At 42.4% G+C, this 22,029-nt stretch overlaps 1 pseudogene; it reads right to left on the bottom strand.

The window, feature by feature from the left end:
- Window positions 1-11,513: 11,513 nt before the first annotated feature.
- LOC122005332 lies at window positions 11,514-21,351 on the bottom strand (annotated as a pseudogene).
- Between the last annotated feature and the right edge of the window lie 678 nt (window positions 21,352-22,029).

Genomic DNA, 22,029 nt, shown 5'->3' with positions numbered 1-22,029 from the left:
CCAACAAAGCTCCGACACTACGCTCCGTTCTTTTCCCTTTTTGTCGGTATTTGTTTTTCAGTTTCATTAGCATTCCCTGTACGGTTCTTTTGTAATTATTATTCCGAATTGCTAGTGATTGCCCAACGAAAGTGGTCAAGGACCACGGGCCTTCGAGTAGGAGTCGTCACAGGCTCCGAACGAAGTAAAACCATTGTGTCTATTTTACTTTTCCGCTGCGTTTAAACTCTTATTTTTTCGAATCGATATTCACCCCCCCCCCCCCTCTATCGAATCTAACGATCCTACTGATTCCGTTCGGCAAACTGGCGAACAACCATATGCAGCAGGCCACCGGGGTAAGTGTGTTTTCTTCCGAAATCCTTTACGCCCTCTTTCCGATCGGCTATTAATACTCTTGTTTATGTCAGAGATGGGTGGAGGAGATTGCTGTCTCCAATCGGCTGGCCATGGTGGATGAAGAGCTGAAGAGGTTAAAGAGTTCTGGTGGCGCCCCCTCCCAGGGTCCCTCATATGCCGAGCTGCAGAAAGAGCTCAAAAAGGCCCAAGATTTATTGGAGGCGGAGCGAAAGAAGACGGCCGACCAGGCCCATACTCTGGCTGAACTTGAAAGACAGATCAAGACACTTGACCGGAAAATAAGCGTAGCCACCGATCGGAAGAAAATGGCCATCGCCGATCTGGAGAAGAAAAACCTCGAGGCGCGGGGCCTGGAACAACGAGTTAAGGAGTTGGTGGAGCAGTTGGATGGCGAGAAAGCGAGCCGCTCGGGTGAAGTGATCAAACACAAGGACGAACTGATGAACTTGCAGGAGGCTCTTGAAGCTTCCCAAGCTGTCTTCAAGTAGTATCAAGAGGTCGAGCCAAGCCGGGTCGCAGCCCTGAAGCAGCAGCACATCCGCTCGAACGAATTTTCTGAGAAGGTCTGCGAGCGGATGTATACCGCCTTTGAGTTGGCCATTACCGCCACGATGGACTATCTGAAGTCCAAGGGTCAGCTCCCCGACTCCACAACCATCCCGGCCGAAGACTATGTGGCGCTTCTTTCCTCCATCCCGAAGACCGTTTATGAATTTCTCGAGTAGTGCTTCTTGTAACCCTTCCGATCGGCCCTAAGGGCTTAAATTGTAATGAAGTTATGCCGTATTTTTAGTAACTTACTCTTTTTCCTTTTTGTCAATGCTTGTGTCTTCCGATCGGCTAGCGAATTACTGTCGTTCGTGTCTCCCCCTTCTTTCTTCTTCGTTAATCGTTTCTCGTCCTGCCTTGCTTTCCTAAGGAATTTTTCATGAAGTATTCTACACAACCAGGTTGCTCGCCTGAACATCCCCCACTTCTTTAAATGGGATCCCGATAGATGTTCACGAAGTACCTTTGGTAACCTGGCCGATCGGCCCCTCGACTCACGGGTCGACCTTTTTATTATTATTATTATTATTATTTTTTCGACCGAAGGGTTTATAGTCACCGGTTCGACTTCAAGGTTTAACGTCGCTGCTCGACGGTCTTCAAGCCGGGGGGTTTATAGTCGCCGGTCCGACTCTAGAGTTTAACGTCGCCGCTCGACGGTCTTCAAGCCGGGGGGTTTATAGTCGCCGGGTTCGACTCTAGAGTTTAACGTCGCCGCTCGACGGTCTTCAAGCCAGGGGGATTTATAGTCGCCGGTCCGACTCTAGAGTTTTACGTCGCCGCTCCCCGGTCTTCAAGCCGGGGGATTTATAGTCGCCGGTCCAACTCTAGAGTTTAACGTCGCCGCTCGACGGTCTTCAAGCCGGGGGGTTTATAGTCGCCGGTTCGACTCTAGAGTTTAACGTCGCCGCTTGACGGTCTTCAAGCCGGGGAGTTTATAGTCGCCGGTCCGACTCTAGAGTTTAACGTCGCCGCTCGACGGTCTTCAAGCCGGGGGGTTTATAGTCGCTGGTTCGACTCTAGAGTTTTACGTCGCCGCTCGACGGTCTTCAAGCCGGGGGGGGTTTATAGTCGCCGGTCCGACTCTAGAGTTTAACGTCGTCGCTCGACGATCTTCAAGCCAGGGGGTTTATAGTCGCCGGTCCGACTCTAGAGTTTAATATCGCCGCTCGACAGTCTTCAAGCCGGGGGGTTTATAGTCGCCGGTTCGACTCTAGAGTTTTACGTCGCCGCTCGATGGTCTTCAATAATGAGCTTATAACTTGGATAATATTCTCTTGGCCGAATGACACGGGGTCTTCGCCATCGAGCCTTTGACTCGGATAATATACTCCCGGCCGAACGGCACGGGGTCTTCACCATCGAGCTTTTGACTCGGATAATATACTCCCGGCCGAATGGCACGGGGTCTTAGCCATTGAGCTTTTGACTCGGATAATATACTCCCGGCCGAACGGCGAGGGGTCTTCGTCATCGAGCATCTGGATCGGATAATATACTCCTGGCCGAATGGCGCGAGGTCTTCGTCATCGAGCATTTGGCTCGGATAATATACTCTCGGCCGAACGGCACGGGGTCTTCGTCATCGAGCATTTGACTCGGATAATATACTCCCTGCCGAACGGCACGGGGTCTTTGTCATCGAGCATTTGGCTCGGTTAATATACTCCCGGCCGAACGGCACGGGGTCTCCGTCATCGAGCATTTGGCTCGGATAATATACTCCCGGCCGAACGACGCGGGGTCTTCGTCATCGAGCATTTGGCTCGGATAATATAGTCCTGGCCGAACGGCACGGGATCTTCGTCATCGAGCATTTGGCTCAGATAATATACCCCCAGCCGAACGGCGCGGGGTCTTCGTCACGCAATCTTGCAACTACCCGCTCGGTGCGCAATGCTCATGCCTTTGTTTTGTTTTTATAGCTTTGATTCCTGCAACCAAATGATACATTCGCACGGATTATTCATGAAATACATCACATCGGCACACCTTTCATCCGGCCCGGTAGGGCTGGAGGTGGTTTGCGCTCCAGGGTCTCTTTAGCCGTCGTCCATTCTCATCTTCCAGGTAGTAGGCGCCCGATCGGAGCTTCTCGACGACTTTGAAGGGTCTTGCCCAGAGCGCCTCCAGCTTGCCTACGTTCCTGACCGGCTTCACTTTCTTCTAGACCAAGTCTCCCACCTGGAATGCTTGAGGAATCACGCGGCGGTTGTAGTTCTGCTTCATTCTCTGCCTGTAGGCCATCAGCCGGATGGACGCTTTGGCTCGCTCCTTGTCGATCAAGTCCAATTCTAGCTGTCTCCGCTCGACATTATCTTCGTCGTAGTTCTGGATCAGGACGGACTCTACGCCGACTACGACTGGGATGACTGCCTCGCCTTCATACACCAGATGGAAATGTGTTACTCCCGTTCCCTCTTTAGGGGTCGTGCGGATGACCCATAAGACTCCTGGCAGCTCGTCTACCCAGCTTCCTCCCATGTGATCGAGCCGAGCCCGAAAAATTCGGAGTATCTCCCGGTTAGCTACTTCGGCTTGACCATTGCTTTGGGGATACGCCACAGACGTGAAGTGCTGCTCAATGCCATATCCCTTGCACCATTCTTCGAGCTAATTTCTGACGAACTGTCGTCCATTGTCCGACACGAGCCAACGTGGAATGCCGAACCGACAGATGATGTTTTGCCAGATGAATTTCTTGACCATGTGCTCGGTTATCTTGGCTAATGGCTCCGCCTCCACCCACTTGGAGAAGTAATCTACTGCCACCAATAGAAACTTTCGTTGTCCGATCGCCATGGGGAACGATCCTACGATGTCCATGCCCCACTGGTCGAACAGGCAAGACACTGCGGACGCTTTCATTTCTTCCGTCGGCTTATGTGAGAAGCTGTGGTACTTCTGACAGGAAAGACACGTTGCGACGGTCCGAGCGGCGTCCTCGTGTAGCGTTGGCCAGAAGTATCCGGCCAGCAGGATCTTCCTAGCCAAAGATCGACCGCCCGGATGACCTCCGCAAGATCTTCGGTGTACCTCCTGGAGAATGTACCCTGCGTCTTCTGAGCTAACGCATTTTAGCAGCGGTCGGGAGAAAGCCTTTTTGTAAAGCTGATCTCCGATGAGAGTGAACCGGCCGGCTCTTCTCCTCAGTAGCTGAGCTTCGTCCCGATCGGATGGTGTGGCCCCTGAGCGCAGAACTTCCATGATGGTTGTTCTCCAATCGCTCAGGAATGTGAGACCTTCCATTCGGTCTATGTGCGCTACCAAGGATACTTGCTCGATTGGTTGCTGGATGACGACCGGCGATATCGAGCTTGCGAGCTTGGCTAATTCATCTGCCGCCTGGTTTTCCGCTCGGGGTATCTTCTGGACCACCACCTCGGTGAAACTAGTCTTGAGTTTTTCAAAGGCGTCCGCGTACAACTTGAGTCTTGCATTGTTTATCTCGAAGGCACCCATGAGTTGTTGAGCGGCTAGTTGGGAATCTGAGTGAATCACCACCCGGCTGGCTCCAACATGTCGTGCGGCCTACAATCCGGCTATGAGGGTTTCATACTCCGTCTCATTATTTGTTGCCCGATAGTCCAGCCGGATGGGCAAATGCATCCGCTCTCCTTGAGGCGAAAGTAGCAGGATCCCAATACCGCTTCCGAGCCGAGTGGACGATCCGTCCACATATACTTTCCATGTACCTTCGTGCTCGGACTTTTGCACCTCGGTCACGAAATCTACCAAGAACTGTACTTTGATCGCCGAGCGGGGTTGATATTGGATGTCAAATTCGCTTAACTCCGTCGTCCACTTGATGAGCCGTCCGGATGCTTTAGGGTTCAGGAGTACTCTTGCTAGCGGGCTATTCGTCATCACGATAATGGTGTGCGCCAAAAAGTAAGGGCGCAACCTCCGAGCGACAAGGACTAGGGCGAAAGCCAACTTCTCGAGACCGGTGTAGCGAGACTCAGCATCCTTTAAGATATAGCTCAAAAAGTACACTGGCTGTTCCCCTCCGCTCGGCCTTACTAGTGCTGAGCCCACAGTATGCTTAGTTGAAGATAAATAAATGCGGAGTGGCTCACCTACAACTGGTTTCGCCAACACGGGTAAGAAATTCAGATAAGTCTTCAATTCCTCGAATGCCCGATCGCACTCCTCGTCCCATTGAAACTTGGCGGCTTTACGGAGAATCTTGAAAAATGGCAAGCTCCGGTCGGTGGTCTTAGAGATAAACCTTGACAACGCCGTTATCTGACCGGTGAGACGCTGTACCTCTCAGAGATTTCTAGGAGACGACATGTCCTGCAATGCCTTTATCTTACTGGGGTTCGCCTCTATGCCCCGCTCGGTCACAATATAACCCAGGAAGCTCCCTCCTTTTGCTCCGAACAGACACTTCTGAGGGTTGAGTTTGACGCCATACCTTCTCAATGTTTGGAAGGTCTCCTCCATGTCCGCGTAGAGATCGGGCGCCCGGAAGGACTTGATCAGTATGTCGTCCACGTACACTTCCAAGTTGCGTCTGATCTGCTCCCTGAAGACCTTGTTCATCAGACGCTGGTAGGTGGCTCCCGCGTTCTTCAATCCGAACGACATTACATTGTAGCAGTAGATGTCGTCCGCCGTAACGAAGCTGACCTTCTCCTGGTCTTCTCGGGCGAGCGGCACTTGGTGGTAGCCTTGGTATGCATCCAGCATGCATATCAGCTCGCACCCGGCCGTGGAGTCTACCAGTTGATCGATCCGGGACAGGGGGTAGAAGTCCTTCGGGCATGCCTTGTTCAAGTCCCGGAAGTCGATGCAGACTCTCCACTTGTTGCCTGGGTTGGAGACCAGAACCACATTGACGAGCCAACTCGGGAATTGTACTTCCCTTATGTGGCCGACCTCTAGAAGCTTTTCGACCTCCGCCCGGATTATTACATTTTGCTCCGCGCTGAAGTCCCTCTTCCTTTGCTTCACCGGACGAGCGTCCGGCCGGACATGAAGTTCATGTTGCGCTACGCTCGGCGAGACCCCAGGCAGCTCATGGGTCGACCAGGCGAAGACGTCGCAGTTTCGCCGCAAGCACTTGATCAACTTCTCTTTCTACTTCTCCTCCAGATCGGATGCTATGAAGGTGGTGGCCTCCGATCGGGAAGGGTCAATCTGCACCTCCTCCTTTTCTTCATAAACTAAAGAAGGTGGCTTTTTCAATAATAGCATGTACCTCGACCTGCGACACTTTTTGAGCGGAGTTGGCTTCGGTTCGGACCATCTCCACGTAGCATCTTCGAGTGGCCAGCTGGTCTCCCCGCACCTCCCCTACTTGATCCTCCACCGGGAATTTGATCTTCTGGCAGAAGGTAGAGATGACCGCCCGGAACTCGTTGAGAGCCGGTCGCCCCAGGATGACGTTGTATGCAGAAGGAGCATCCACCACGATGAAGGTGGTGGTCCTTGTCCTTCTGAGCGGCTCCTCGCCCAACGAGATAGCTAGTTGGACTTGGCCGACCGGCAAAACTTCGTTCCCCGTGAATCCGTAGAGGGGGGTCGTCATTTGCAGTAGTTCAGCTCTGTCAATTTGCAGTTGGTCGAACGCCTTCTTGAATATTATGTTGACCGAGCTGCCTGTGTCAATGAAAATGCGATGAATAGTATAATTAGCTATTACCGCTCGAATGATCAGGGCGTCATCGTGAGGGACTTCAACTCCTTGGAGGTCCTTGGGCCTGAAGCTAATCTCGGGTCCGCTCACCCTTCCTTGCTGCAGCCGACCACATGGATCGTCAACTGCCTTGCGTGTGCCTTTCTGGCTCTGTTGGAATCTCCGCCGGTCGGGCCCCCGGCGATGAGGTTGATCTCTCCCCGAGATGCGTTGCCCCTATTTTCCTCATCCCGAGCGGAAGGTCGAGGTCGTTCATTTGACGCTTGGTGGGTGGCTCCGTGCTGCTGACGGTGATGCCGCTCGGGGGATCGCCTTTCTATCCTTTGCACGGGGCTCCGTTGTCGATGTTGCCGATCTGGTGAAGGCGATCGACGGCGGTAACTCCTCGGTGCGGGATGAGCGATGGGGGGTAGGCTCCGACAGTCTCGGGTATTGTGAGTGGCCGACTGATGGAGTGGACAAAACAATGGGGTCCATACCTTCCCCTTGGGCTTGGGCCGATCAGCCGCGACTTGCTGGACGACGTGCGACTGAGTGTGCTGATGAGGACGGGCGGCTTCGGCTCGCGGTCCTCTGGGTGGCAGGTGACTGATGGGCTACTTCCGCTCGGCGGGAGCTGGTTGGTCGCTCTGGGCTTCTTTTCTTCTCGCCGCCTGGGTGACGCGTCCGATCGGGGCACCTTTCCTTTTCTAATGTCCCGGATGGGTGCTTCGTCCGATGAAGATTCCTTGTCTTGGTTGGCTTGTGCTACCTCCGAGGGCGTCTGGAACAGAGCTCGATGAAAAGGTATCGGGGGGGGGGGGGGCGGCGCCCCCATCTGAGTGTCGGCCGACCCCTTGTTTTGCCCCCATATTGAGAGCTGCTCCTGCCTATCTTCGGGTGGCGCTCGGCCACCCGAGGCTGATGTCGCCTGCTGCGCTGCCCGCTCAGCCTGAGCTTTCTGTTGCTGCTCCATTATTTTTGCGGCTCGCGCTTGGATGAGTGCCTCGAGCTCTTCGGGAGAGAGCGTTACCAAAAGTTGACGTCCAGCTTCTTCCATCTTCTTGGCTCGGATTCAGGTGCGTTCCCACAGACGACACCAATTTGATCCTGTCCGAGCGCTGAGTCGACGGACGTTGGGGACGTGGCACGCTCCGCTGTCTCCGACTAGTGGTGTAGCTCTCCGGCGAACCTGCAAAGAAGCCGAGCCGGGAGGGGTTTCCCGGCGACGGCTCTCCAACGCTCAAGTCAGGCAACGAGAGAAGCAGTGTAATGTGGCTACAGTAGAGATGTGTGCATACCTTCGTCGACGTCTGGGGGTCCTTATATAGGACCCCGGGGAAACGCGGGCACGCTTCCTGATGCGTGCACACTTCCCCAAACATACCTTAACGAGCCTGTGCCAGAAAAGTACCTCTGGTGTCATTCCGCAATCGTCCGAGCATATCCCGAATGTGACGGTGGAAGCTTCCACCGTATGATCTTGTGTACGGCTCGACCGCCAACTTTGCTGCTTGTCGGCGGCAGACGTCTCGAGGATGATGTTATCCCCTGTCTCCTTTGTTCTCTTGCTCTCCCTGACATCCCGCTCGGGACTTGAACCTTTTTACCTTGAGCATCGGAAACCCGACCCCCAGTCGGGTTGTCTTCCTTCGGTTCAGGAGATTCATGGCCGGTCGGTCTGCCCTGCGAGGTCAAAGGTCAGCCCGCTTCCTCCGGTCGGACGGTCGACCGATCTAAGGGTTGAATCTCTTGACCTTTGACCTCCACGTGTCGTTGATCTTCCGCCAATGAGGATCCCCCGTCCTTATCACCGGATCAATTATGATACTCATTCTCATTCCGATTCCTAGGAGTGAACCAATGTCACCTTGGTTCTTGGCCCAAATCTGATGGGTGCTCTAAGATAGGCACGACTCAAGATGACTTGTTTTATATCTAAAAATGATAATTTCAATTAGCCTCATTGATCACTATCCCTAGGGTAACCAGTCCGACCCCACGAAAGTTTTCTACCGATCATCAGGGTAAATTAAGAAGCGTAAGCGGCGACCAGCGCAGAAGCCTAGCATCCTTTGGTTGTGTCTCCCATTTGGAGAAAAAATTCTACAAATACGCCATAACTAGGGATCAAACCGTGGATACTTGAATGATAACCTAGATGTTTTACCATAACACCATAGCCCCGGGGACGACTTATTTTATACCTAACCTGTTGAGATTGAAGTTATTGAATGAGCTATCACTCCCTCATCTAACCTTGTATGTCAATCCAAGGTAAAACCTACCTTATTTTTTTCGATCCTCTCGAATGAGTCTAGTGGCTAGCGCATGAGGTGTTGTCACAATGAGGTCTGGGGTTCGAATCTCGGCAAAGCCGAGGTAAATACCTCCCTTATGTGCTAGTCACTATTCCAAAGGCTAGTAGCCGCCCGTGATTTACCTCCTCCGTATTGGCATTGGGACGAGTTGACAGAGACACTGGGGGCAAACGTATTCACCTTTTTCCATAATTGTATGTCAATCCAGGACAGAGCCATGTGTTAGCCATAAGCTCACAGGCCCAAGTGAAGGAATTACGGTTTGGATTTGCTACGGGAAAAAAATTAGAAGAACATGTGTGAGAGAGGAGAAGATAGATGGCAACGGCCAATATTGTTGGGAAAAAAGAGAAATTTAGTCATGTAGACTATAAAATCTTAATCAGCTCGGTTTTTTTTTATCAGCCCGTGATCAATCCGGACAGATTATAATTTCTAGCTCGTGTATGCCAAATGTGTCCCGACAGCATTGTAGTTGTAGCCATGATAATCACGATGAGCTAGAAAATATAACAAACAACAGCTCCTTACATTGATATGGTTGGAACTATAATTCAGTCCTTTCAATAAAAGAGTAGCCGAGAAGACCGCCTTTGTGAGGGGCCAATTCCCTGCTATGGCTATTCACTAAACCTTCACAGGTGTTTGTGGTTACACCGACAACTTTGACCGCTGGGGTCATCAGACTTGACCCGAATTACATTAATCTATTCCCTCACACAATCTCAAGGCCATTATTCCAGTGAAGGGCACCCTTCCACTTCATTCTAAAGGGAGGCGAAGGGCACCCACTTTTCCCACTGCCAGTTCAAATTAGTATCCCGTCTACAGCAAGGCTTATCTCTTCCTCATTCTCAGATGGAATCCTGCCAAAGCAAAAGTGCCCTCCAATAAAGAAAAGGAAGAAGGAAATTACCACATTGTCACTGGAGAATCTGTTAACAAGTGCAGCAACAAAGCTGATGGCATATTGCCATTCGGTTAACAGAAACTCTCCCATGTTTCTCCACTCCCTGTTCATGCAGGAGCAGAAGCACCCACAAAAAAGGCAAGTACTTGTTTTCTTCTTCTTCTTCTTCTTCTTGCTTTTGCAATTCCACTTGACTTCTTAAATCGGTGTGTCTTCACGAGTGAATGCATAATTGAGCATTGCAGGAAGAGGTGGTATGGAAGAGTGATGGAGCTCGTAATTCTGTGGAAGCCTGCATTGAAGCCTTTGCCGCAGAAGCCTGAAGGAGTCAATGCAAAGTACTCCGCCAGGGAGAGGCTGAGCAAATGCACCTCCCTTAAGGTGGCTTCTTCCTTCACTAGAGTGTGTCTCTGTGCTCCAATCTCTTCGTACAACGAGGTGTTTCGAGCCGAAGTCCCCCCGAGAAGGAGCTACAGCTACCCCCGGTCGAAATCGTCCGCGCATGTGCCATCGGAGAGGATCTTGAGCACAAGGGCGTCGGTCGAAGGACGGAGAGTGTTCAGGGGGAAGTCATTGACAGATGATATTTTGATGAGGAGGTTTGTTGTGGAAGAGGAGGCCATGATGCAGATGCGGAGGAGGAACCAAATGGAGTTCATCAGGAAGAGGAATGCCATGAGAAGGAAGAAGATTGGGCCGAGTCCTCTGAGTAAGATGGTAATGGCCGCACCAGAAGAGGAAGAACAGCAGTAGTTGAATTGAAGTAAGGCGTAACAGTGTTGATCTCTTGTGGCTGCTTTTCTACAAGTTTTTTTTTATGAGACTATGCCTCGTTGTGGTTCTTCATATGTTCAAGGTATTTGGATATAATAAAGTAAATGATTGAACCAAGTGAACAAGATAGAGATTTGGTAGAAGGTATGATTGTCAACTGGATCCTTTCTTGGCAGTTTTTTAGAGCATTTCATCTCACTCTCAAAAATTGAAGGGGTCATAAAATGTGGAATAGAAAATGAAAGTTTTCCCATTTTCCTTTTTACTTCTCATCGCTGAAGAATCATTTGGTGATTGTTCATTCTTTAAATATTTGTCTACTTTTTTGCATTACAAATTTGGGCCACAACAATACCAGTGAAAAAAAAACATAGGTGTAATTGTCAAATCCTCAGTTTTAGTTCCCTGATTTTGGGGTGAGGACCCACAAGAATTGTCCGGATCAGCTCTGTGACAACCAAAAAATTCGGGCTGGGTCCTCAGTTGAGGACAAGAAATAGTTACAGAAATCCAGTTTGCTATTAGAAATCCTACATCAGCAAGTTTGGAATATTCGAGTAAAAGAACATTGGCTTCACTGGAACAAATCATCAAAACTTTGATCAGAAGAGCACAATAGAAGAAAAGGACATGAACAACAGTATGCATGCTGACTAATGCAACCAATCATTTTATCTATTACATTTTCCCAAATGGATGAATGGATCCAAATGGGACCAGGAAAATGTTGATGAAGATAAGGTACAGAATAAATGACAATGTTACTATCATTCCTTTCTTTGCAGATGTACTTTCCATTCCAAACCATTGCAGAAGATTGGAGAAGGGAATGGAAAACTAAAGAACATAAGAATTGAGTTATTTATTTCTGGTTTCCAAATACAATGCTCGAGCATTTGAAATGGAGAATACAATTTATTTACGAAGCAAGAATGGCAAAGCTTACCAATCTGAGAAGAGGAAGGCACCTCGGAGAGAAAAAAAAAGTACTCTTTGTATCCATCTACCACAGTATTTCAGTAAAAAATTTTAAATAAAATTGAATCGTCAGGGTTCACCATTGCAGGGACCGTTATCTTAAACCTACAAAAAGCTAGCATATTTGGCACCAAGAAAAAGACTTCGGATACATAGAACGGATTCTTTGTCGCCTCGGTATTTTCATGATTCATAGCTTCATCATCCGATCCTTAGCCTTCAGGTTTGACACAATGATTCTTCCAGCAAGGTGATACTGAATAAACTGAGACAGATCATAGCAAGCAACAGCAAGGACTGGAGCATCAGTACAAGTATGAAGGATAGTAACAAGGACACGTAGAACCTGCACAAAATGTTCTGGAGTAACGTTCTGGCCAGAGTTCCTTCATCTCCTTATTATTCACAAATATGGTACTAAGAAAGATTTTTTTGTTCAACAAGGCAAAAATACTGGAATATTTTGTCATGAGGATAAAAGATCAAGTTTAACTACAGTTTGAGATCTCTCGCATAAAGCCATGAACTGATTCCTTATAAAAAAATTTAGCATTCGTTCACAAAATTAAGCATACGGGCATATGACTTGAAAACTTAGTGATAGCTGGATTCAATTACATGGATCTTTTCCCCCAACTCTTATTTACATTGTGAATCAAGATTTTTTTTCATGCTGAACAGCTGAAGCTACTGTTCCCCAGTGTGAGTTTGCTGATAGACAGCAACTTGGATATCATATGGAAGACCTTTTTCCCTTTTCATTTCTACAACCATGACCCTTAACATACAATTCATACTAACTTTAAGACCATCAGCAACAGCTAAAAAAACAATGACAATTCAATCTTGCTAATTTGGAAGTGTCCTTAGCTCTTGCACAAGCCCCTTTTCCACGATGAAGTCTAAAGGAATAGAGTAGCCATGCTAGTTCACTAATGCACGTGTGCAATTAGATCAAGGACTTCATGCAATTTTTCTTTCAAAAATTGATAGCAGCATAAATTACCTGGAAATCATTTTCTTCAAAATTTGTAATGTTCTCTTGCCAAAAGCCTGGATCCTTGTGCACAGGATACCAATAAGGATAACCCAAAAGGACTTCCTGCTATACTTATCAAAGGAACTCAAAAGTTTTAATGTGTTCTTTAAGTCCCTCTTCCAGTTGATTCAGTCCATCCAATAAATCCTAGATACAAAAGGAAGTGTATAATTAAAAGCTGCATCACGATCATATAAACTTACATCAAAGAAAGCTAAATGAATAAATACAAGCAAGGAATGTTTATAATCTCATCCCATACTGACTGATAAGAGCAATATCGGGTCAGAGTAAAAGAGTGGGAGGACCACCATTTTCAAGGGATCCTCAGTGATAAGTGTCAGTGTGTGTGTGGTTCCATATCAATGGTATGGTTTGATAAGCATAGAGTTCAGGTCACTTAAGAAATAAAAGTGAATACTAAATATATTTATTTCTTTGTTGTTGTTATTGCTGGCGCGGTAAATACCAAAGATGTGCAGGACTGAAAATAAATGAGGCTCATATGCTGCTAGCAAACTAGAAGCAAAATTTTACATGGATGACTACAATATCCAATTCCATAAGAAATTGCTATAAAAATGTTGTAATAAAACAGAAACATTGGCTTAAAATGGTAGCTCATTCAATTCCAAAGTTGTAAAGGGAAAAGTACAACAACACAGTGCGTGGCAACAACATAACATGAATTTGGGTAAGTGGCAAAAGGCGAAACCCTCGCCCTCAGGGCCCCCGCCGCACCCTGCCCAGGGTCATCACGAGGGAGGTAAATCACGGTAGCTCGGTGGCAAGTACGCAGTGGGCCGAGACTTTTTTGCACAGGGATAGGGAATAAATCCCCGTTGCCCTGCGGACTCGAACCCATGTTCTCAGTGGCAAACTTCCACGCCTTTACCAGCCGAGATAACCCCGTGGGGCATGAATTTGGGTAAGTGGCAAATATATATGGAGGTCAAGGATCACCAATCACCGTATCGGTGTCCCAGATTAATAGTAAAGGGCATTTTTTCCCAGCACTCAGCGCATTGATAAAGACTAAATCATTTTCATTGCCCCTGTAAGTCTCTTGGAATGAACAATTACATAAAGGTATCCATGCACTTTCACCATTTCCAAGACAGACTTATCAACTTTTCTGCTATTTCTCTGTGGCCTTTAATAATTATAATTTTGCAACTTGCAGCCACAAATACAACCGAGTGAGTCAATCCATGTTGATTTAGATTTATTTAATGTGCCGATAGATGTATTTTCTTATGCATAGCTCCATATTTTTTTACATAGCTTCTCTACCTTGGGTCACTAAAAATTCAATATTGTTCAAGACTTATTCAATATTGTTCAAAACTTAGGCAATAATCAGTGTGTAGCAGCATTGAATCATATATATCATGATTTTAACAGTACTGAATCATATAATCATGATTTTAACAACATTGAATCACATATATCATGATTTTAACACTAATTTGTATCACAACTGGTATTAAAGGGATTACAAGTGTAACCTCATCACTCCAAGGCTGAGCTTTTAGAGACTGGATGACCTGTGATAATCCAATATCAATCATTTGTGCCCCACATACTGGCTTTGGCAGTAAATTGTGCAATGTTAGTACAATGACCCTCACAACCTGCACAGAATAGATAGTTGAAATTTTGCCAGCTACCAAGTTTAAAGACTCGGAGAAACATTGGCAGAATTAAACCTTTTTTTTGGTTGAACCTTTTGCAACCTCAACAAGCCTTGGCAGAACCCTAATAGTGGCCAAGTAATCAACTGCTGCATCATAATAGGACAAGAACCAAATCCAAAGGCAAGTTTCATATAGAAGCTGCCAAAAAATAAACATTGATTTCTGGGTTTAACATAAAAGAGCGGAGTTTGGTAGCATTAGCAACCAAAGCATTGTACATATTAAATTGTCTTATAATCTTAATGACCAGTAGGATGAACCAATTGGCTAGGATCTGCTCAAAATAATCCTACGCCATATAGGTCAAGACAAGCTAATGGTGCAAGGAAACAAGAAAACATCCTCTTTTGTACATTTTGTTGTTCAAGTTAAACTTGTACAACTATTTTCCTTCATCAAAGCTGGATAACAATTTTGGGATAAAGCAGAGAATAAAAGAACACCTACCATCAAAATAGTTAGTATCGATGTAAACACTCATAGCATGCATGAAAACATATGCCCCCAATATTGTAACAATGAGACGAAGGCTTGGTATAAGCACTACAATGAGAATTAAAATCATGGTTGAAGATATTCCTCCTCATCCCATCTGAAACACTTAGGCATCACATCCAATTGAGGGTTTGGGCACCTAGCCAGAATACTAAATATATAAAAAGAAGGAAATAGTTTCCTTAATGGGCAATTGACCTAAGAATGTTGGGTTGATGGGCTGCCTGCTGCATGCGTTTCCCGATTTACCCTGGTGGCTTGTGGGAAACTTCCATGGGGCCGGGCCGGTCACCTAGGAATAGTCGGCATAAGTTGGACACCTAGCGTTAACTAAAAAAATATATATACAAAAAGAAAAGATGTAAAAAATGATGAATTATTTATACAAAGGAATGTTGGTGTAATTAGCCGTGGGGTAAGAGCCTACATATACTTATTCTCAGATTTCTGGTGGCCAATTCCTCACCTTATGGTACAACATCAGAAGGTTCCACATAAATGCAGGCATCTCTCAGGTTCTCACGCCCACTGAACAAACTATTTCACTTTTGGATACACATGATAGAGGGAAGATGCATGTACCCTTGAGTACACATTACATAAACAAAAACAAATAACATGCCTGGAGGTAAATATTTCACAGTGTTGCAACAATTTGTTGAAAATGTCATAATAAATATTGAAAGTGATATGAAATTATGAAACTATGCAGTAACTAAAATATGAAAATTGTACCTAGCATAAAAGTGATGTCAGAATTTATACCCAAAGGAAGTTATCTTTTGTTAAATGCAATGGCCAAAAAGAAATGTTGCATAAGTTAACAATTAACAGAAAAGCATAAAAAATGACTACTGGAAGTTGTAGTCAACAAACATATCTAGATCAACCTTTATATATATATATATATATATATATATATATATATAAAGAAATAAAATTACTTGACCTGGATGGACTGCTGATTCGATGCTGGTGAAATCAAAGGAATTAGCAAATTAACACCATCTGCTTGAACAAATGAAACCCTCATAGAAGGTTCTCTCGGCAAATTGGCTAGGTAATTTACAGCGAAAGGTATAGAACAAGTTGGATGAGATGGATGCTTCAGCTGAAAATCAAATACAACTTTCAGTAAATAACAACACATTGGTAGATTAATCTAATGAAGTTTCAATGAATTTGATCACACAACTGTTTGTTTAGTACACATATATTAGAAGTTTTCCAAAATGAGAAACAAGAAGCTCATAAAATTATAAAGCTATAACCAAGGTTTAAACTTTCGACCTGTGCCGAAGTTTCGGTTCCAGACCAGAACGATACGATTTCGATATTGTATCGTGCCGTGCCGATATGGTTTCGGTATTTTTTTATTTATATATAGTAATTATTAGATAAATATGATTATTGTTTATAATTTAAAAATAAGTTGTATATTGATTTTATATAAATTCTCAATTATTGGACAACTTAATATGGTTAGAAAAAATAATTAAATATATTTTTTTAAAGAAAATTAATTATTTATTCATTTTATTAATTATTAATTTAAATAATATATATTAAATAGTAAAAAAATATTAATAAAATAGTAAAAAAAAGTATGAAAATAAAAAATTATCATAATATAAATCTAATTTATTAAAAAAATTTAGAATATTTTAGATTTTTTAAAAATTTTTTAATGAAATTTAAAATAATAATAAAAATATTAGAATATAATTCTGAATTATTATAATTTTTTAGAATTTTTAAATGCAATTTAAAATATTAAAAAATAAATTTCTAGAATATTAATTAAAAAAATTAATTAAAATTTTTTTAATTTTAAATATATTTTTTATATATTTAATTAGGGTTTATAAAAAATCGTTCGAAATATCACACATATCTACCGTCTGCAGACACCTCGCATAATTTAGAGCTTGAAACATGTGCCTTATGCTAGATCTGATCTCAAGACTGCTGAGTTCCATGGCATCAACGACTAGCTTCTTCTTAGTGCCAAAGGTGAAGGGATAGTCGTTGACGCTATGGAGAAGGATGATGAGTATCACACCAATGAGATTCATGGAGAGGTTGGCTGAGGCATTGGTTGGGATGGGGAGACTTAGGTATCAAATTCGCTGGCACAAAGGATGGTGGTCAGGAGGTAGGAGGCAATATTGAAATAGTTTCTAGGTTTTACAGACATATGGTTGAAGTAGACTCCAATGACTTATAGGTCTAGGAAACATGCTCCAAATTTTCATTTAGTTGATCAATTTCTATTCATCCAAATTCTAGATCAAATTAAACTTAAAAAACCTGAGGCAATTATAATTCCAATTCAAAAGCAACTTTTATCAGCAAAGAGTAATTCAAATAAACAGCTACTGATTAAGGAAAAAATGATATAAGCTAACATTGTCAATGGACATGAACCACAAAAAAAAACACTTCAAATATAAATAAATAAATCATGTGAGTCTTGGAAAGCACATTCTGTCACATTGTCAGGTTGTGAAAAAAAAAAACTATGCTGAAGAATTGCAATGAGCATAAAGAACTTAACCTCAAAACAAAGCCAATCAAGTACCCTTTAAAACATCTTTAATAGTTGAGATCTGATTTTTTGAATGTGAGGGTTTTCCCATTGTAGTGAGGCTATCTAGAGCTTTCGGTCAAACACTAGAAGGAAAATTAACTAGAGACCTCCATTGAACTTTAAACTATCAATTTAGTATTTGCACAAATTGAGGAGTTTGAGAGTACCTTACTACAAGAGTCAATATTTTACAACACTTCTCTTGTATGAACCAATTTCCTTCCTGAAGCCATCTGAAAGATTGGAAGAGCGTTGTGTGAATAAAATAAGATTGATATCATTAAAGAAAAACAGACTCTATAAACAAGAATCGGCTCTGTAGGGAAATAGAAGACCTTTCAGAGAAGAGCAGAAGATAAGGGAAAGAGGAATTTCTTTTCAGGGAAGGAAGAATAAAACAATATAAAAACATTTGAACATATCAATGTCAGTAACAAAGCAACAAATGAAGCCAGAACCATCATATCATTCAAAATTCAATTTGTATTTACATAAGATGTCTTTAAATAGGAACTAGACACAAGAAACCATTAAGTCCACTAACTGCACTGCTAGATATAATTTTCACCATTAAAATAACTACAACCACTAAATAAAGACACATTTACTTCAAAAAATACCCTGCTGATTAGATAAATTCCTGCTCCCTCAAAGGATCCTCAAAGATTCATCCAACAGGATTACAAAAGGATATAAGTAGTTCCGACCTGCTTTGGATTTGCTTCAATGAACAGAATGAAATTTATTAGGATAATTAACATGAGAGGTCAAAAGCTCAAAATACACTTTTCTTACCTGTAAGCATTTCATCAATAAGAGCAAGCACATACTCTACTGTCTCTTCCTTTGATATATCACGTAAAATATTTGTGAACACCAGCAGATAAGCTGGTCCATCGTGTAAATTTTGAAGATTTGAATGGAAAGTGCACAAAATTATTCGCACAACATATGTTTTCTACAGTTCAGTACAATTTTAGGTGTTGTAAGTTAAAATAGTGAATAGACATGAAAAATTCTGAAGTTACACCCTGTGAAAACAACTTACGCGTAACCCTATCCAGCCCTACCTAGAACTAGTTTAATACACAAGAAAGCAAGAACAATATTAATAACAAATTTCAATTAGATATGTAGATGCATAAATAAGGTCCAATAAATGAAAAAGAGAGGTGGAGAACAATTATTCAATGGCAGAAATACAGGAAACTATGCAACATAAATCAATGAAAAATTTTCACATGCACAATGGCTTCCGAGTTCCAACAGTTGGAGATTTAAATATAATGCTAGCTAAACTCACGTTAAAAGGAGAAGTGGCTCTATACCCAAAAAATCTGATGATGAAGTAGATTGAACTGGAACTGAGATGCTGAATGAGAAGTTTTGGTTCAGATAAGTTAAATTTAGGATAAGGCATGGCGAAACACCTTTACAATATGGAATATGGAAACTCATAGACGTTTCGTACTATTGGAACATGGATGTTGGAATTAGGCAATTCAGAAGTCATGATTTTCATATTATATATTTGTAGTTTTGATTCAGTTAAATTAGATTAGGCTAAGGCATGGTGAATCACCTTTCAAATATAGAATATGGAAACTCATAGATATTTCGTACTATTGGAATATGCCTGTTGGAATTAGGCAATTTCAGAAGTGGTTTTTTTTTCTGTTAGTTTTAGGAGTGGGAGAAGTGCAGTTTTTCTTTCCTCTTCATTAGAAGCAAGAAACATATTCAGTTACATAGATGCAGAGGTATGGATAAAATTTCCTTCTCACATCAATGCCCATAAACATTAACACACATATGATGATGTTTAAATTTTATCAATGCCTAGCTTTAAAATTTTCATGATTGTCATTTGTAAATAAAAAATGACAAACCATCATTTGGAAAAAGAGGTAGGCAGCAACTTATCTAAAAAACACTACTTCTTCGACATTTAAATATTTCAGAAGGAAAGATACAAAACTGAGACAAAAAGCTGTAGTAAACACCACAGACAGACATGAATAACAAGTCTAGAATAAACATCACTCGAGCAAGCAAGATTATATGATATAAAAAACCATGAAATATATATGCATGAAACAATCAAATGTGAAAAAAAGAATTGTCACTGCATTGAGTCCAAAAAGGCTAAGGTTGATGGTGAAACATAGTACTACAACACAAACACAAATTTTGACAGTAATAAAACAGTAGAAGAAGAAGGAAACAAACTTACTTACATCATCAAGTAAACAAGCATTTTGGCTTCAGAATCTTTTGTCATACCATCTCAACAACTGAAGATGTGTGCCCGTAATGAGCTTAGTAGACTCGTAAGTTTCCCATGGTATGCCCCTGTTAAGAACCTTCAAGTGCATAAAGTTAAAAAAATGTCAGTTATGTTTCTCTAACAGTGCGATTGTCACTGCTATTTGAAAGAAGTTCCAGCAGTTAGCAGAGGTCTGTACATCTTATTATGCCTAAGAAAGCCAACAAACTATGATAGGAACATAATATTGCAACTGCTATATAATGTAACTAATTAAATTCTTTAAATAGATCATGTTAAACTTTTGAAACAGATAACAAGGCTTCAAATAAAAGAAGATTGCAATACGACCACATATGGGTTGTTAGATCTTTCACTGTGGTTTGCTATGAAAATTAAGCAATTTGATTATAAAGTACTTTGGTTAATCCTTGAAAAAAGGTTTCATAGTTGGTATTGCCCATTGCAGCTGGCGTCCACAATCAAACCATGTGTGGTTCTATTTGATATCAAAGACTTTTTTCTTATTGTCATCAATAATATTTCATCTAATTCCGAGTTAATCAAGAAACTCTAGCATTTCCATTCCCAATCAGTATATAAGGCTATAAGCCGATGTCTATATGTTACATACTTGTAATGAAACATGTAGAGGCATTTCAAAAGTTCCTTATGCTGAAAATATTTTAGAAGCATTCCAATAGGTCATTCATCCATGGTTTATAAAACCGTAATGCTTTTATATCATAAAACTTAGCAGCATAAAATCAAAATGGGAATCTTATTGAGTTACTCTCAAATTTCAAAGGAACAATAATGCAAGCAGAGTTTCCAGCATCATACTGTATCAACGTGTTTACCAGTCTAGCTGAATTCCCATGCAAATGATCATTTAAAATGAACTAACGAGATATGCGCAAACTTTAGATCAGTGAGTCAATTGGACAATTTTTAGATACATCTTCAAGATTTAAGGAAAAACAATTAGGGAAAGCAAAGAAAGAAGCGAAAAAGGAGAATAAAGCATCTTGGCAATGCGCCTTTAGATCCACGTGTATATTCAGATAAAATATACCGGTTACAGACAAGCGCATCTACTTTATTTCGTAACTTCACAAAGACGGGAAAAACAAGATTTAATAGCGTGATAAGAAAAGTTTAAAGGTATGAAAAAAAAAAAATGGTCATTCACAAGTTCGATCACATCTTAGTTTTCAACATGGGGATGGAATATCTACTTACCTTTTCAGACCTCAACAAGAACCCTCATCTCAAATGTGTCGCCACGTTCAAATAGAAACCAGATACTTACAGGGAAAAACAAGATCAGAAGGCGCAGAGTTACGATCTCAGATCACTAACCTCCTCCGTCGACAAGTCATCAGGAGCCATCGAGAAGAATGAATGCTACACCAGTATTAGGATGGGTGTATTCCACCAGAATCCAGTAGCTACCGATATACAACAACTAAAAATAAAAAATAGTTGTAAAATCCGATCACACAGGAATTAGATCCAGAAAAAAAGAAAAAAATCGGTTATAGAGGCCGAATCGTACTTACGGTAGATAGAAGTGCTCTTTGGTAATTCTACTTCTCTTTAGGAAGATCTTCGCAACGATACAGTTCAAGGATGAGTAGAGTCTCCAAAGGTCACAATCAATCGATCGATCGATGGGAATTACGAGCAAATAAATAGGGGAGTTCCTCAGGAACTTCTGACACTGGAAATTGGAATCAGCGTTCCCACTCCCCACAAAGACGGGGCGAGTTTTTTTTAATATTTTTTTAAAAAAATATAAATAATTAAAAATTACCTCAAATTTTAAAAATATTTTTTTATTTTAAAAAAATATAAATGTAATTTAAATTATAATTTTTTATTAATTTGAAAAAAATAAAAATAATTTAACAAAATATTTTAAATACAATATATTGATTTATTAATTTTCGACATATCCTTTTACGGACCAGGGGATGATCCATTACATAAGGACCCTTGATCTGGATGGATCCATATCAATGGACTATTCCCTGATCCATAATTTATGGACTAAAGGATCCTTACTGCCCATATTCAAGTTCAGATTCCAACATTTAAAAAGTATTTCAACATAATTACCATAATTTTTATAAATACTCACCATTTAAAAATGTAAAATATTTCTTATGACAAAAAAAATTATTTAAAACATAAACAAATAAATCATGAGAAATATTTTATCCTTAATAGGAGTGCATCCTCACCAATATATGAAAAACGTACTATCTCGACCGTAAAAAGTAAGAATCCGGCCTGATTATAATGACCTTTTGCATTGGATAAAATCAATCTCAACATTTATTGAAATAAATACCCTAATCTGTCAAGGAGAAACACATGGTCGTCGTTTGTAAGTCATTTTCATTTTTAGTTGATTTTAATAGA

The sequence above is a fragment of the Zingiber officinale genome, chromosome 7B (genome assembly GCF_018446385.1).
Source record: "Zingiber officinale cultivar Zhangliang chromosome 7B, Zo_v1.1, whole genome shotgun sequence".
Lineage (NCBI taxonomy): Eukaryota > Viridiplantae > Streptophyta > Magnoliopsida > Zingiberales > Zingiberaceae > Zingiber > Zingiber officinale.
This window is presented reverse-complemented; position numbering and strand designations above follow the sequence as displayed.